The 18,508-nt window shown below is 38.5% G+C and overlaps 1 protein-coding gene across 2 annotated transcripts in view; it reads right to left on the bottom strand.

Moving 5' to 3' along the window:
* CNPY1 (canopy FGF signaling regulator 1) overlaps positions 1-18,508 on the bottom strand; it is a 115,708-nt gene that overhangs the window by 51,728 nt on the left and 45,472 nt on the right. The window lies entirely within an intron of this gene.

The following is an 18,508-nucleotide window of genomic DNA, read 5'->3' as shown; positions in this document are numbered from 1 at the left end:
ACTTAGATTAACCCTTTCATAACAACTTAGAAGGAACTATCCAGTCCCTTTCCTCTAATAGGTGGAGACAGAAAGTGACATTAGGGCCTATTCAGGAGGCCATCTACAGCCCTGGAGACTCAGCCAATGAGTCTCTTACTTGTCTTTGCTTTTTAGCCCTATTTTTAAAAATATCCTAACTTGCTTACTCCCTACCGTTCCTAAACAATTAATTTCTTAGACTGGAACCCCTGGTGCTGTTACTAATGCACTGAGATAAGCTTTGTAATAAAAGAGGTCCTTCCACAGAAATTCCTCCCTCGAGTCTTAGAACTGGCCTGGGCCAGTAGTCATCAAGTTCCTCCAGTATGCCTCTTCCTACCACCAGCAGGGCTGAGCAAACCCATAGGTAGATAGTCCTAGCAGACTAATACAAAGGTATGGGCAGAGATTATGGGAAAAGGAGGAACAGAATTGTGATAGGCAGCATAGCATCGTGGAGAGCCTACAAGACTACAAGAAGAACTCAGTTAAAATCCTGCCTCAGACACTGACGAGCTGTGTGACCTTGGGAAAGTCATTTAACCTCTGTTTGTCATTCATCCACCTGTAAAAATGGAAATAATAATGATGATGATGATAGCTGCCTTACAGGGTTGTAGTGAGGATTAAGCGAGATCGTGTATGTACAAAGCACTATATAAATGCAGTCAGTTGTTGTTCATTGATGAGCAGGAAACAGAGAGCAAAGAGTGGATCCAGAAAAAAAAAGCCAAACAGAACAATTCATTATTTCCTGATTACACAGTTTTTTCTTTGGATTTTTGCTCTTGCTCCAACTAGCGGAGAATATTTTTGCTAAAATCTTGATCATCCCTCAAGGTCCATTCCAAATGCTACCTCCCCTAAATATATTTCAATGATTCACCACAATCTGATGTTATCCTCCCCGCTATGATCTCCCATAGTGTATCTTGTATCTTTTTTTTGATGACTTTTACCATAGTTATTTTCTTGTCTTTGTCTTCCTCCCTTTAGAGGTTTCCAGGAGCACAGTGCATAGAATGGTGGATCTATAATCAGGAAGACCTGAGTTCAAATTTGGCCTCAGACATTTACTAGCTGTGTGACCTAGACAAGTCCCTTAACTTGTTTGCCTCAGTTTTCTCAACTGTACAATAGAAATAATAATAACAACTGTCTTGAAGAGTTATTGTGAGAATCAAATGCGATAATATTTGTAAAAAACAAGCACTTAGCCCAGCACCTTCACCAATGATTCTCTCTTTCCCTTATTCCTCTTGGTCTTATCCTTCTTGCTAGATTACATGTTCTCTGAGAGTATAGATTTATCTTTTTATCCCCTTAATGGCACATTGTACATTATAAGTGAATTTCATTGTATTGAATTAAATTAAAAGAGGTGTCTGTAACACCATTGATGGGGATCAAAGACAGCCAACAATTGCCTCAGAGGAACCATCACTTCCACAGGTGATTTTTTTGCCTGAACTAAACCAATCTCTCAGTAAAGTTACAATAGAGGGAGGTCTCTAGAGGAGTTCCACAGGGCTCTGCCCTTCATCCTATTCTGTTCAACATTTTTAGGAATGACTTAAATAAAGGCAATAATGATATGCTTATCCTGGCGGGGTGGGGAACACAACAAGGATCAACAGATGAAAGTTGTGAATAAATGAATTTTAACTGTCTCTAGGGAAGGAAAAAATTCTGAACATTGGAAATTATCCAAAAGTGAATGGAGTTGCCTCAGGAACTAGAGTTTAGCACAGCGCCCAGCACATAGAAAGTCACTTAATGAATGCGTATTGGTTGATTGACGGCGATGGTATAGGCGGGATTCCTGTTCAGGTGTGACGTGGACTAGAATTGCACTAAGGTTCCTTCTGGTTCTAAGACTGTATGATTCTGTGACCAGTGTAACATTAAAAAAAAGAGTAAGCCAAATGAAGAGGGGGCACCTTCCCCTTTGACTGCCCTCTCTTATTTTAGAGATTCAAGTTGCAGATATAATCCCAGAGTCTGAAGACTGAATAACTTCTTCACTTAGAGGAGCATACTAGAATCCAATAACTGTTTCTGAGAACTGATTGTTCAAATTTCATTTTGAGCATTTACACCTCAAAATTGGCAACATTACAAATAAGGACTTGATTTATTGTTTTCTTGATTGCCAAGACTTTAAGAAAGTGATGGGGGGAAAATGTTAGTAATTCAGACTGATCTCCCTAGAGATCCATTTGTTAAACATGAACCAGAATACTCTTGCTTGTGAAGGTCAACCAGGCCCCTTTTCAGGGGTCAGAGATGCTTCTCAGCCAGATTTTAAGTCTCTGAGATAACAGGAACAGAAAGGTGGATTGATCTTAGTTGGCCTAGGGTGTAGCAGGTCTGCAAATCCCTGGCCTCCTAGAGGATGGAGGTGGGGAGGGAAGCATTATGAGTTAGAAGCGAGGATAATTTTACATTTCTGCCCCAGGTCACAGAACAAGTTAGCTCCAGAGTCACAACTGCGACCTGGCTCTCCTGATTCCTAGTCCAGCATTAATTTAAATGTTAATCTGAAATCTTCACTTAAATCACTGGAGTTTAGAGTTTATTAGACCAGCTGGCATTAGTGGAACAGTAGCGAGAGATTGACAGGTCACATTCGCTGCCAGAGGGCAGGCCCCTCCTCCCAGTTGGGTCCTTTCATAATTCATTTTTTTCCTCTCTTTTTTGGGCGGTGGGGTGGGAGTGGGGGTGGGAACAGGGTGAGAAAAGTCGAATGAGAAGGCATGGATGATTGAGATGCCTGTCATGTCTGCTTCATGCATGCCCTCATCAACAGTGTCCTTTGCTAGCAAGTAATCAACCGATCAACAAGTATTTATTGAGCCCTTCCTCTGTGAAAAGCACTCTCCCAGACACTGGGCACCAAGGAGCAATAAGACATGGTCTCTGCCCTTGAGGACTTTATGATCTAGTTGAAGAGATAAGACAGATACACCCAGAAAAAAAACTAATGACAAACTCTTGAAGGCATTGGACTGTGTCTACTTTTGGATTACCATACGCTCTCATTCATCTGTGACAATAGAATCACATTAAAAAAAAGTTAGAAGGGACTTCAGAGATCTTCAAGGCCAAGACATATCTATCCAACAAGAAATCATCCTGCTTCTGTCTGGAGACCTCCAGGCATGGGAAACTCACGATCTTTTGAAACAGAACCTTTTGTTTTTTGAACAATTCTAATTATTAGGAAATTTTCGAATTATTAGGAAGTTTTCCCTTATACTGAGCCCAGACCTGTCTTTCATGACATCCATCCATTGGCACTTAAGAGCCAAAAAAGGAAATTTAATCCCTTTATATTTTATTGTTGTTCAGTTGTTTCAGTTATGTCTGACTCTTTGTGACCCCATTTGGGGTTTTCTTGGCAAGGATACTGGACTGGTTTGCCATTTCTTTCTCTAGATTTTACAGATGTGGAAACTGAGGCAAACAGTATTAAGTAACTTGTCCAGGATCACACAGCTAGTAAGTGTCTGAGGCTAGATTTGAATTCAGGTCTTCCTGTCTCCTGACCTAATGCTATGTAGCTGCCCCTCTAACTATATGACAGACCTTTAAATGTTTACATACTGACATTATAACCTCCCTAAGTCACCTCTTCTCTGAGCTAAACATAGCCTTCAGTGTCCTTACAGATGAGGAAACTAAGATTTAAGAGAGGTTAAGAGACTTGTTCAGGTTCCCACAGCTAATGAGTGTCTGAGTCAGGATTAAAATTTAGGTCTTACTGAACCTAGGTACAACAGTATTCACTGCACAATTAAGCTTCCTTGATTCATGAGTAGAACAATATTCACGGATCCAAGTCTTCTCCTTATGTGTTATGCAGCTTTTACATGCCTGTTCAGTTTAGAGAAGTAATTACTGAACATTTGTGTTACATGAAGCCCAACTTTTTCATAGTCAGACCAAGTGACTTAAGGGATGTTTTAAGGAAATCACATGATCAGAGATTTAGATTTAGGACTAGAAGCTATTTCTCTGTGGCCCTTGCCTCCATCCAACCCCTACACTTGCTTTTGTGCTTTCTGGTCGAGTTAAGTACTCTTTTAGAAATAGATTGCCCAAGTTACAAGTTTGGGCAGCTATAGTTAGCCTCTTTTAGAAAAGAATCATGCTGCTTGTAAGTGTCTGAGGCCAGATTGGAACTCAGGTCTTCCTAACTGCAGGGCCACTGCTCTCTAAACTTATCACCTAGTTACCTGCATGAATACAAGAGATGCTGAGAAGGTAGAAATGACTAGACTTGGCACATGATGAAACCACCCCATCATTACAGCATTGTCTCATATCACTCTCCTTCATGTATTCTATGCTACAACCTGGGCTAATGTCTGTCCCTCAAATAGGTGCTTTCACAACTCTGTGCCTTTTTTATTATGTTTTTCCCTATTCCTATAGCATCCTCTCTCCCTACTTTCACCTGCTAAACTCCTATCCATCCCTTAAAGTCCAAGTCAAATACTACCTCCTTCCTTGAGCTCCTCTTGATGGTAATGATCCTCCCCTTTTCAGACCTCACAAAGCACTAGCTGGTGCGTCTCTGGTACACTTAGCATGTGATGATGATGATGATAATAATAATATCTGGCATTTGTAAAATAGTGTTCCAAGTACTTTCCATACATGATCTTATTTCATCTACATAACAAGACTGTTTACACAGGTGTTGTTATTACCCTACCTCATTCTGCAGATGAGAAAACTGAGGTGCTAAGAAATTAAGTGACCTGCCAAAGTCACAGAGCAGGTATGTAAAGTCAAGTTGAAACCGAGAGTTCTATCCGCTATGACAAATTGCCTCTCTAAACCCGGGGTTCTTTTTTTCTTTCATTATTTTATAGACTCCTTTGGTAGTCCAGTGAAGCCTATGGGCCCCTTCTTATAATAAAGTTTTAAAATTAATGAAAAATAAAGTACATGGATTACAAAGGGAAACAATTATATTGAAATACAGTTATCAAAACACTGAAAAAAGTTCATTGACTTCAGGTTAAGAACTCCTGTTCTAGACAATATGTAGTATTTTAGCTACAAATGTTCTAGTTATCTAATAGTTATCTCTTTTTGTGTCTTCTCCCTTTACTTGACTTTAGACTCCATAAAGAAAGAAATTGTGTCATATCCAAACCTTCTATTTCCCTCAGAAGCAAGCACAGAGTTTTGCACACAGTAGGTATTTAATAAGTGCTCATTGGATTACTGACTTAAACTGACATAATTTTCAGCCATTTGAGGTCAAAAGTCAAAGATGTTAGGTCCACGCTAGACAGTATCCTTCCTTAGTCTAATCTCAAATCTGTACATTTTAGTTACAGCTCAGAATGTCTATTGGAATTTGACATTTACAAAAAACTAATTGTGTAATCCTATTAATTTACAAATGGTATAATAGCAATAGTAACACAGCTGCATTTTCATGTTAACCTGACATCTCCTATTGTATTGAAACTACTTGATCACAGATTACACATTTTTATTGAAAAAAAGGTACAGTGAGGACATTTTTTCAGAGATTTCATTTCATTGTTGAGCCAAATCCTCTCTGCATATGTTATTTCCTCCCAAGTTAGGCACTAAAGCATAGTGAACCTCAACATCCCTTTGTCATTAAGCTATATTGAAGGACCAACTTATTACTAAGTGGTGAGGTAGCATAATATAATTTAGAACAATACAACATATAATATAATATAATACAATATACTATGAAAAAAGTCTCTGGCTCAGAATCAGAGAGACCTGGGTTCAAATTCTATTTACTGTCTATGTGACTATGGGCAAATTTGAGCCTCAGTCTCCCCATCCATAAAATGGGGATAATAATGCCTAAAGCACCTATTTCACATATTTATTGGGAGGCTCAAATGAAACAACATATATAAAAAGTGCTTTGCAAATTTTAAAAAGCCATTTAAATACTAGCTAGGTATTTTTTATTTTATTTATAGCATATTTTTATATTTCTATATAATATATAGTTATATTTCTAAGGCCCTTGGTACCTTGGAAAGGTTCATTTAGTTCAAAAAGTTTGCTAACTAAAGAAAATTATAGAAGTAGGATGAAATGTGCTTAGAATGAGCCATTATGGTCACCTGGCAAAGATAAAGGGAACAAGTTACCAAAGAGAAGAATGTGCCAGAGCTGGGAAGGGAAGTGTGATGTAAAAAAAGGGAGAAGATGCCTCATTTGTTTTGCCTTTGGTCAAAATAGCTCTGTACTTGTAGTTATAAGGGCCTTGTCTCTTTTTCCTACCTCCCTCCTCACTGTCTCTCGTTGCTTTTCTGAGACATTCATTCAGACAGTGGAGTGCTATCAGAATGACATGAAAGTGTCCCTTATGGTAGGGGACACCCCACCATAGCAGTATTTGGGCCACACTTTAGGGAAAACTCCTTCTGAGACATGAACTATGGTAGCTTTATGTGTGTCTGATTTTGCTTCGGTTGGAACACTACTAAGAGTGACTCATCTCTTACTGCTCTAACAGCCAAGTGTTCTGAAGCCATGATGTACTACTATTGGCCACTGCCCAAATGTTACCAGATGCATTGAGTAGGAGGGGGAATCTAGGAAGCTGCTCAAGAGATGGAGAACTCAACAGATTGGTTTCCAACTGGAATGGGAGCAAATGGAGCCTTTGAAATACTTTGTTTTTTTAACTTCATGCATGAGAGATACCTGGCAAAAGCCCAGACTCTTCCAGAAATGGTCTAACTCTATTAACCTTTTATGCCTTCACAGTGCAGAGAACATGAGTGAGTCCAGGATGAGTCACCACCTATTGAGTTTTAACCCAAATTATTTTTTAACATGTACAAAATCACAATGAAGGCAAAAAAAAAAATCTCCTTTTTAAATGTCAAAAAAACATACTAAACGTGATAAAGAGAAGATGAGTGATACATGAAAGGTAAGCTTGAAAAGTTTAAATTTTTTAAAAAAGAGATCCACACAATAAAAAAATCTTAATTAACTAGAACTCCAATTCAATTCAAAGAACATTTATTAAGCACTTACTACTTGCAAGGGATATGGTTCAGTAAAAAGAGCAATGACTCTGAAGTCAGAAGAATTGGGTTCATATCCCCTTGAATGTTTCATATTTTTGTGATCTTGGAAAAGTCATACCCCTGGGTCTCAATTTCCTCATTTGTAAAAAGGGAGGATTAGACTATTGATGGCTGCTATGATTCTTCCATCACTTAATCTATGACCCCATGATACTGTAATCCTATAAACATAAAGAAAAAAAGAAACAGCTGCTGCCTACTAGTAGCTTATGTTCCACTAGCTAGATACAATACATAAACTCAGACAAGTAAATGTAAGAAAAATTGAGGAGAGTGAGAGCACTAATGGATGGGTGAAGGAGATACGGGGAATACTTGGTAATAAAATTAACCTCATTATTTAATTTCTTATGTTCATAGGCAGAGTTGTCTCTCTTTCATATTAAATAGTGGATATGGGAAGGTCTACTGAAAATCAAGGCATTCAATAGGAAGGTGAACCTGAGTTGAACTTTGGGGAAAATCAGGCATTCTGAGAGGCAGAGATGAGGAGGAAAAGCATTCCAGGCTTGGCAGACAGCCTGCACAAAGATACAGAGATGGTAGATGAAATGATATTGGAAAAATAGGAACTATTACATTTATCTAGAGCATAGAGTACATTAAAGGGACTAGTGAAGTAAGTTTGGAAAGGTGGGTTAAGAGTCAGACTATAAAAAACCTTCAAAAAGATGAAAGCTATCTCTTCTTCTAAGAAGCCTCAATTAACTGAGCCTTTCTCTACCCTTTTCTTTAGGAGACAGGGACAATAAGACAAACTGATATCAGGGATTTATTCATGAAAGCAAATTCCAGAAAATTTTCTGAGGTCAGTATATATTCAACCTAATTTCCTATGCCTTTTATGTTTAGAGTTTTGCACTGATAATTGATATTCATAAGATTAACATTAAGGAATGGATCAAAACTTTGACCCATTTTCCTTTGATATAACAATCACATTGAAATGAAGATCCCAAAAGAAACCCAAGCAAAATATATTCCCACAAAATAGTTTGTTAGTTGTAAATAAAAGGAAAGACAACATGGTGTTAGACATTTTGAAACAGATGTCCTGTAGGCATGACAAATTCAACTAAAACAGAATTCATTACCTCAATTATTTGTTTCTGGTTAACCAAGTTCATAAGAAACTCAATTAACCCAAACCTCTTCGTTCATACAATTTGGCAATCATTTATTGAATATTTTACTATTCTGTAGACTCCTGATCAAGGGTTCTTTACTTTTTATGTTATATACACTTTCGGAAGTCTGGAGATGCCTACAGATCTTTTTTCAGAATAACATTTTAAATAAGTGAAGGAATGCCAAATTCCACTTAGAAGTCAGTGAAAATAAGGAATATTTTTTCCCATCCAAATTCACTGACTCCCTAAAGCCTGTCTGTGGACCCCTTAGGGAACCCTCAGGTTAATAGCCCTTGCTCTACAGGAACCATTCTTGAATCAAACATTCTATCAATTTACCTTTGTTCAGGGTGAGCCCATTTTGTTTGTCAACTCTTTTTATAACCTTCCTAGGTGTTAACATTTTTTAATTATAAGAAGATGACTCATTCAACAGATGAACATATTAGGAGACTCCTATATTGATATGACCCTTTCTTTGTCTCCTCTTGGTCTTATCCTCTAATGGGAAACAAAAGAAAGAGCCTAAGAACAATAAAGCTCAGTCAAGAGCTAGGGCAGAGGTAAAAGGGAATTTGGGTTTCATCATCAACCTCTTTTTTTTTATCTTTGTATTTCTGGACTCTGACAATGTTTCTAAGGCCCTCTTTTCTTCCCTTCCTCATGAGGAGGAGGGAATCTTCTTTTATATTTTGAAAAGACAAGATATTAGCCACTATTTTTTAAAAATGACATACTTATAGTATCTGTGGCTGGCTACCAAAGAAGGTGTGGCAAGGACTTCAACTGACCTCAGCTCTAACAGATTTTTACTTATAGGTTACACAGCTAAGAATCTTCCCAGCAAATCAGGAGTGAGTGTAGAATCAAGGTAACCAGTGTTGCTTTCTGCTCTTCACTATCTTTTCTACCTATGGTTATAAATCAGTTTCTACTAGTGGTGGGTATCCACTCCCAGCTGTACATAGCATCAAGATGTAGCAAGGAAAGTGCCAGATTTAGAGTCATAAGGATGTAAGTTTGAATCTCAGATCTTGTACCTGTGTGTCAGTGGGAAAATCAATTAACCCTTTTGGGCCTCAGTTTCCTCCTTTATGAAATGAGGGATGCGGACAAGAGATCTTTAGATTACCTGTAAATTTCTTTCCAAATCTAGAGCTATGATTCTATGACTTATGATCTCTACTGTTCTTTTCAGCTCTAAATCTATTAATTAATTCTTTGTCCTCAGCCCCATTTATGTATATAGTTTCAGCAGCTGGACAGCGCCCTCTGGCTCTGCACTGAAAAGGCAGACACAACCACTTGACTACTATTGTCAGTACAACATCAAAAAAAATTTTCCTTAACAAAAATATATTTATTAGACATTTACATATACAGATCACTAGAACAGGTCACTAGAGCTGGTTCTTGGCCCCTAGATGCTTACCATCTAGAATTGAAAATTATATGCTTAAAGATACAAGGAAATTCAAATTTTTAATTGTATGATCCTAACTTATGAAATAAAATTGGTAATTGAAGGATTAATAAAGATCAGGTATTACACAAATGTCCCATGCATAGTGAGAAGTATTTTCAAAGTATGAGCAAAGATTAGATCTTATTTTTTAAAGATATAATACCTCGTAGAAGTTCTTAACCTGATTCTGCGAACTTGTTTCTTCTTTTAAAAAGATATTCTTGATAACTGCATTTCAACATAACTAGTTTCTTTTGTAATATTTTGTATTTTATTTTATGCATTTAAAAAGATTATCCTTAGAAGGGACCCATAGGTACTGTCAGACTACCAAATGGGTCCAAGACACAAAAACAGTTAAGAACTCCTGCCTTATACTGTTTCATAGTGACTCACAAAGGACTCAGCAAGTCCCCAGGAGAATACTGATGATGGAAACCCAAAAGCAAAACACATAGGAGTTTTTACTATCAGGTTAAAAAAAAAATCAGAGCATGACCTCATCTGCTATATGGAGAACCCGGGTGCCTCATGCATTTACCATCAATTACCATCAAGGATCTCTTGCCTTTCAGAAGGGAATCCCATCTAGTGTAGCAGATTCATACACCTTTCTGGGAAGAAAATGATTTCCCAATAAAGGGTCAAAAGATACTAAAGTCTGTTCCAACTAAGATTATCTCTCTCTGCCTGAGGGGAGGCCTCTGGCTCCTATGGCATTGGATGCTTGAGTGGAACCCTAAGTATTTAGTCAGCTAGTCAGATTCCAGTGGGAGGTGAAACACTTATTGTTGCCTCATTAGGAAACCAGTATTTCAAGAGCAGTGACATAAACTACTCTTACAAAGAACAGCATTTGATTTCATCTGCAAAGAGAAGGCACCTGTGGAAGAACAAAGAGGAAAGAGAACTATCCAATCCCTAATGACCATTCCGCTCCACTTTTGTGTGAGCATTAACTCCCAAACAAGATCCATGCATTCTAATATGCCCTGGCACCACAGAGTGACACATTTCCCTGTCATCTCCTCCTATTTCTGATAACTTTTTGAGTCTATGGACAATTGCTTAGGATAAGTTACTCACACCAGCTGGAATTTCTGGAAACTCTGCCATGCTATCTAACTCCTGAGACACCAAAGGAGTTTATCTTCCTAGTGACCTTTCATTTCAACTGATCTCAATTGATCTCAACTGATCCATTTAACTAACTCTGTGGGTTGGGATGAATGAAGAAGGAAAGGGGAGGGAATAAAGATTCAAGGACTATGTCTACATAGTCTATTTCAGAGGTTTCCAACCTAGGATATGTATGTCTCCAGGGAGTACAGAAATTTATAAAGGAGATATGGGGAATACTTGGTCATAAAATTAATCTCATTATTTAATTTCTTATGTTCATAGGCAGATATTTATCTCCTTTCATATTGAATAGTGGATATGGGAAGGTCTACTGAAATCAAGGGTTATTATAATCAAAATAAGTTGGGAATCCCTAATCTACTTGATTAATATATTTACCTAAAATCACAAAAACAACCAGTTGTTTTTACCATCTTACACAATACAAGTCCTTGAACTTTTTACTTCATGAGCCATCTCCATTGTTTCAAAAGAATAGTGGCAGCTACCCACATCTGCCTCCTCTTACTACTGCCCCCACAGAAAAATCTTGTACGCTATGGGCCCAATATGCCATCATTTCTGTGAATCCATTAAAAAAAGTGTTTCTGTTCTTTTAACATAGATTCTAAACTGCAGTGTAAATTGCTTCAATATAAATAAATTTCCAAGACTTGTACTTTAGCATAATCCATACCCCACTTGGAAAAACATAGCATTATCATTAAATTAATAATTAAATTGGTGCAGTGGGAAAAGCACTGGCTCTGGAGTCAGAGGAACTGGATTCAAACCCCACTCCTGATGCTACTTATATGACCTTGGACAAATCACTTAACCTTTTGGAGCCTCAGTTACCTTGTTTTTAAAATGTGGGATTTGGACTATATGGCCTTTGAGGTCCCTTCTATCTCAAGGTCTATGATCTCACATTTATTAAATGAATATTATATAAAAGTTGATTGAAAATGTGGCTCACAGCCAAGAAGACCTGAGTTCAAGTCTCACCTCTAATACATACAGGCTTTGTGACTGGGTACAAGTCATTAACATGTTGGTGCTCTGAGCAACTCTCCAGGACGATAAGTTGCAGATAAGGTTCAAACCTGCCCTGATTGAGGGAGTTAGTGGGGAGTTCATATATCCATGAAACCACGGGTCTAGTCCCTATCCTTACGTGGAGAATGTCAATTATTAGGAGATGCCATTTTCCAGAGCTAAGGCCCAGCAAGCAAGCTGTGCCCTGAGCTTGGTATAGCAACAATTGTATTGCTTTGACCAGCACCAGGTGTTCTCTGGGCTTGAATAAGCACCTACTATATCCACATTCCAGTCATGAGGCCCTGCCATAAATCACACTTGCCTCATTGTCAGGGCTAAAGTTCACTGAGTAGCCACTAGTAGAAGTATTGAGATTTGGCCACACAAAAGCAGGTCTTGCCACTAGGGTTGGGGGCTGGGCATGTATGTCTAATTTGCCTCCTTGCTTGCAAGCTGTTTCTCTCACTTTGAAATTAAATTTCTGTTTGATTTCTGAGTCTCCTGTCTCTAGCCTGCTCAGTGTGACTTTAACCATTCACAGGTTAGAGGTTGGTTTGGTCTAGTTGACAAGAGCATGTCACTATAAACAGTGGAAAAAGAGGTATAAAATTCAAGGTCCTTTCCCTTGAGGGGTATCCAATTGGGAGATAAGATACATATGCAGAGTAACATACTAATATTTCCAGAATTTGTGATTTTGTTAGTATGGAAATTTCCTTCAGGGACAGAGAATGGGATATGCAATCTGTCTATAACTTCTAGTTCTAGAAACTAGATTGTGCCTGAGGCACTGAGAGGTTAAATTTCCCCCAGCTCAAACAATAAGTACGCGTATATTCTGAAAGGATCTCTGGTTTTATCAGTGTTGGGAACTCTGAAAACTCTACCAGCTAATTCCAGAAGCAATGATTTTATATATAAATACTAGGGAGTTGTCCAATTTGCTCTTTTTCTTTTCCCCCAAACTCACCCACCCCTCTTTCAAACTTCCTTCTTTTGGTCAAGGGAACTACCATCCTTCCAGTCACCTGTTTACAATCCCTTGCAGCACCCCTTCCCACAGTCACCTCATTCCGAGGAGTGATTCTCCTTTTCTATGAATAAACACACCTTTTGAGTGGATGAATTGAGAGGCCTGTGAACAGAGATTCAAACCCCACTCTGTTCTCCTTCAGGAGCAGAGGCTACAACACAGCCAGCCAGAGCACTGAAGAATCATGGAGTGACTTGTCTTTCTGAAGGACCTTATAAATCACCCTCCTATAGAGAAGACGCTTAGGAACTGAACAGTTCTTTACCATTGCCTAATTCAGAATGAACTTGTTAAAGCATTTTTAGTGTAATGAAAACATTAGATCAATTCCTAGCTGTGATAGTTGTCATTAAATCAATAGTGTGTGTAGTCCATTATGCTGATGGCTGACACAAATGCTTGAAGGTCTGCTAACAATGAGACCCCACAGAAGTGCCCTCTACAAATCCAATGGGGGTAGAGGGGAAAGCAAAGGAGGTGGAGTGAGATAAAAATCTGCTCCATTGAACAAACTGGGACATATTGAAGAAGGAGAAAAAAAAGAATGCAAAGGTTATAATGCAATAGGCATCTTTCCAAAGTAGCAGGCCAACACTAGACACAACTTATAAAGGGATTCACTTGCCTAAATGATTATTTCTCAGTTGTGCAAAAGCATGTTTACATTCACTAACATGGTGATCAGTCCAAATGGTTCCACCCCATACAACTACCCCACCTTTGCCCCATTTCCAAATAATGAGTCAAGCAAAAGGACAGTGGGGGTGGGGGCCACAAAGGAATCCAATACAAGTAGTCCAAGGTTACCACAGGAAGTGCTCATTGATCTAAAGCCAAGAGCAGGAGTTTATGTGGTCTCTGGTCTCTGCCTCACACAGGCAGGCACTGCAAAGGAAGGGGCTCTTCCACTAAAAACCATGGGAATAAGTTGATCCAGGAGGTATTTGGGACCATAGACTTTAGAGGTGGAAGAGGTCACTTAGCTGGTTTACTCTGTGTCCCCGAGTGTGGCTAATTTGGACCGATCATCTGGGTGTGGCTTTCTTTGTATGGAGGAGGTTTAGATCAGAAAGTATCACAGCACCAGTTCTAACTCATTTGGATTAGACAAAGGATGATGAATCTTACTGAAATCAGATATCTAGGAAGATAAAATATGGAAAAAACATTTAATAAATCCCCTTTTACAAACCCTGTTCCATTATGTTAAATTGTGTTGTTAGAAGCTGAGTTCTGTGAAAATGAGAACTGGCCCTTTGTCAGAAGAAGGAAGTCATTAAAGAGACAACTGGGTCTAAGTGCTTAGCATGGTTCCTGACACATAGCAGGCCAGGAATGAATGAATGAATGAATGAATGAATGAATGACTAAATAGATCAACAAATAACTAGACCTTCCTGATGTTATGGTCCTCTTTGAGAATGAAGGACAAATAACAATTAAGAGACCAGTTCAATATAGAGACCTGATGGGTGGATGAGTGAAGGCCATGTTAGTTGCATGCAGAATGGAGATATTTTTCCATGCAAATCATAGGATCATAGACTTTAAGATGGAAGGAGACTTTGAAGTTTTCCAGTTGAGAGCTCCTCATTTTACATTTGAGGAAACAGAGGCTCAGAAAAGTGAAATGATTTGCCCAATGTTAGGACCTGAATCCAAATGCTTTGGCTCTAAATCCAGCACTCTTTCCATTGTAAAAAGTCTATGACTGCATTCTTCTGTGCATCCTAAGAAGAACAAGCGTCCTCCACATAACAGCCTTCAAACATTTGAAGACAGCTATCACAACCTTTAAAAATCTTCACCAGGCTAAGTCCTTTCACCCTACTGGTCACCCTAGAATTCTCCAGATTCCTAAAATGTAGCACCCAAGATTTGAACATATTTCTGGTATGTTTGCTTAAATACCTACCTTACAATTTTATAATTATACTGTGTATAGGTCTCATCTCTTTGGCACCACAGCCCAATTGAGCTTCATGTACCCTTTTTTTTCCAGTAGCAAGCTCCAGGAAGAACTCATTGGCTTCTCCTACTCCTTTCTCAAAGACACAGCTATGTCTGAACTTGGAAGCCTCACAGCTCAGCTTTGCCTCTGGGGAAGGAGTTTTTGTTTTCTTTTTTAAACTTGATTCTCCTCCTTGATTCCTTAAGAATACCAAGAATACCATATAGAGTGGGAAACATCTGTTTTGTATTTTATTATTAAGGGCTACTGGCAATCATACAATCATACAAAAAATCATCAAAATACAAAAATACAAAGGAAAAAGCTTACAAAAATCTCTCTAGTCTCTAATCTTGTCCGTACACACACAGTACAAATCCCACAGGATCATAGACCCTCAGAGATGAAAGTGAGCTCAGAATCTATTGAGTTCAACCTGTGCCTAACCAAGAATCCATTTTACAGTCTCCCAGTGCCCCATTATATCACTTCTGCTTGAAGACATTCAAAGAAAGAGAGAGATCTTTCCTTTTCTCCTGAGGGACCTCACTTCACTTTTGGACTGCTCTAATTGTAAAGAAATTTATCCTTATATCAAGCCCAAATCTATCTTTCTATAATCTCTATCCATTATGCCTATCCAATACCTTTCCACAAGATAGCTCTTCAGATGCTCAAAGACAGTAGTCATGTTCTTTTCCCCAATTTTTCTCTTCCATTCGCTAAATTCCCTCACCACCCTAAATTGATCCTGGTATGCCATCTTCTCCAATTCTCTCACCATCCTGGACGCAAATCTAGTAAAGGAAATAGGACCTTCATCTTTTTAAATTTCCCTTTTCCTCTCTGACTGAACCCCTTCCTCAGGACTGGTTTTTTGAGTCAACTCTGACCGAGGCTTGTATATCTTTTTTATGTCTCTGGCTGCATTTTCCTAGAATTCACTCCCTCTCCTTGCAAGAGGAAGCAGAATTCAATTTTTCTCCTTATTCTCCATTTACTTCTTAGTTCTACAAGAACATTACAGAGCCAGGCCTCCCTTCCCTTCCAGTACACACACATACACACACACACATACTATATACATATATATACATATATATGTATATACACATATATATACATATATGTAGATATATAGATGTATGTATATACCTTAGATAATGCTTAGACCTTACTAATCCCTGTCAGAATTCATTTACACGTCAGAGTCACTTCCAAAGTGGGAGATTCCATACTCCTTAACTTGTTGTAAGCTTCTTGTGGGCCCAAACCATGGCATATGGTTTTGCATATGTCCTCACAGTGCCTAATACAATGAATAGTACCGACTGGGTTTTAAACATTTTGTCTGATATAATATCCTTTATTGGTGAGGAAGATATCTACACTCATGAAATTAAGGTAAGAGCATGGGATTTAGAGCTAAAGGACCTGTATTCAGATTCTGGAACTTATGTTCTATGTGACTTTTATTGCTTCAACTGCCTGGGCCTCAGTTTCCTAATTTATAAAATGAAGCAGCTGGAATAGATGACCTCTAAGATCCCATCTAACTCTGTTCATATGGAATAGCTGATTTATCAAAGTATAATATTTTCTTTATTCTTTTTTTGTATGCCTGTTTTAATTAAATTTTAAAAAAAACAACAACAACAAGCAGGTTAGTATCTCTCTTCCAATGGAGAACCTAGCTGTCAGGATAGAAAGGCCAGAGGAAAGGCATCACTGTATACCTGTGGCAATTTATTCTAAAAGTGAAAAATGAGAAGTATCCCAACTCTCTCACATCTTCTCTAATATTTATCATTTTCTGTTTCTGTCATGTTAACTAATCGGATAGGTGTGAGGTGGTACCTCAGAGCTGTTTTGATTTTCATTTCTCTAATCAATAGTCATATGACTATAGATAGCTTTAATTTCTTCCTTTGAAAACTGCCTATTCATATCCTTTGACCATTTATCAGTTGGGGAATGGCTTGTATTCTTGTAAATTTGACTCAGTTCTCTATATATTTTAGAAATGAGGAAAGGAATAGATTCTTACAGAAGAAGCTTTCCTTTCTAGTTCTGAGACCAACGCGCATGTGTTCTTTTTCTCTTCGAAAGTCCCTCTTTGCTTCTTCCTTTATACTTTCTTCTGGAATTCAGTAAGAAAACGGAGTTCCTCCCTGAACCTCCTCCCAGCAGTTACTGGCCCCTTAAAGGAAAAGTACATGTTGAACTGCATGTTCTTGCCCTGGTAGCCTCATAGGTAAGTTCCTTACCACCATCTCCTTTTCTGTTCCTTTTTCTGAAATCAGAATGCCTCATCATGACTTTTCTTCCCCCATAGATGGAAGCAGTCAGAGCATTGACAGAGTTCCTTCAGAAGTCTATGGCTGACGTGAGCATGTGTTTGCAATGAGGTCTTAGAGGAGGATGCCTGAGAGTAGACTGTTGCAGTCTTCCAAATTGTTTCATAGGTGACCTCAAGTTCTGGAGTTTCTTATTTCTCAGTTGGGTGCTAGCCTCCAAGAAGAACATTCTCTTAGTAACATGCTTCTTGGAGAATGAAATCAACAGTGTGGCCCCAGTGTGACTGGAGTCATAACGTGGGGAAAGGTGTGGATGGCAGCAGAGAGAATTCTTTAATTCGGTAGTCCCCAAGGAAGGCTTAATGAGTTGAGTGCTTTATGGAGTACTAGATAGAAAGTTAGCCTTGAAACCAAGAACCAAGTTCTGCCTTTGACACATATTGTGTGACCCTGGAAGTCACTTAACTTCTCTGTGTTCTAGGTAGGTATCTAAGACAAGGCAGCTTGGTGGCTTAGGAGATAGAGCACCCACCAGACCTGGAGTCAGGAACACAGTTGAAATCTGGCCTCAGACATTTACTGGCTCTTTGAGTCTGGACAAGTCATTTAACCTCTCTTTGCCTCAGTTTCCTCATCTATAAAATATGGCTAATAATAGCACCCACTTCGCAGGATTGTTGTGAAGATCACACGAGACAATAATGTAAAGCTCTGAGTACAGTGCACATAGTAAGCACTATATAAACGTTAACTATTATAATTATAACTTGGATAGGGGGAAAGTTATATTTTTATTTTCGCCAAGTTCTAACTGAAATTTAGGATATTCCTGAGTTATAAGTGTTAAGGAAAAAAACATTTTCTGAGGAGTCCATAGGTTTTACCACATTGCTGCAGGTAGGGTAATTGAGCCAAACAGTAAAAAATTGCCCACAGTAGTTGACTCCTAGGATTGAACCTAATAGGTGTAAGCCCAGAACTTTAAGAGTAGGGAGGGCCTTGGCCATATTGACAAAAAAAGTGCAAAAAAAAACAAAAACAAAAAACCCTTACACTTGAACCCATAGTTAAAACATTTCACCTTCTCTTTCCACAGGTTCCTTCTTTGCACTGATGTAGTCTTCCAGGCTTAGAATACTGCTTTGGGTCTGAGGGCCCTCTATGAGTTGAAAATACTCAGGGTCACAAGAGAATCAAACAACTTTTTTTCTGTCTGTCTTTCTTTCTTTCTTTCTTTCTTTCTTTCTTTCTTTCTTCCTTCCTTCCTTCCTTCTGTTAAGGCATGCTCCCCCCCATCCCTCCCTTCCCTGTGAACCTATACAGTCCTCCCAACTCA

The sequence above is a fragment of the Notamacropus eugenii genome, chromosome 3 (assembly GCF_028372415.1).
Source record: "Notamacropus eugenii isolate mMacEug1 chromosome 3, mMacEug1.pri_v2, whole genome shotgun sequence".
In the NCBI taxonomy this organism is placed as follows: Eukaryota; Metazoa; Chordata; class Mammalia; order Diprotodontia; family Macropodidae; genus Notamacropus; species Notamacropus eugenii.
The sequence above is the reverse complement of the archived record's forward strand: the minus strand, read 5'-3'. Positions and strand labels throughout refer to the sequence as shown.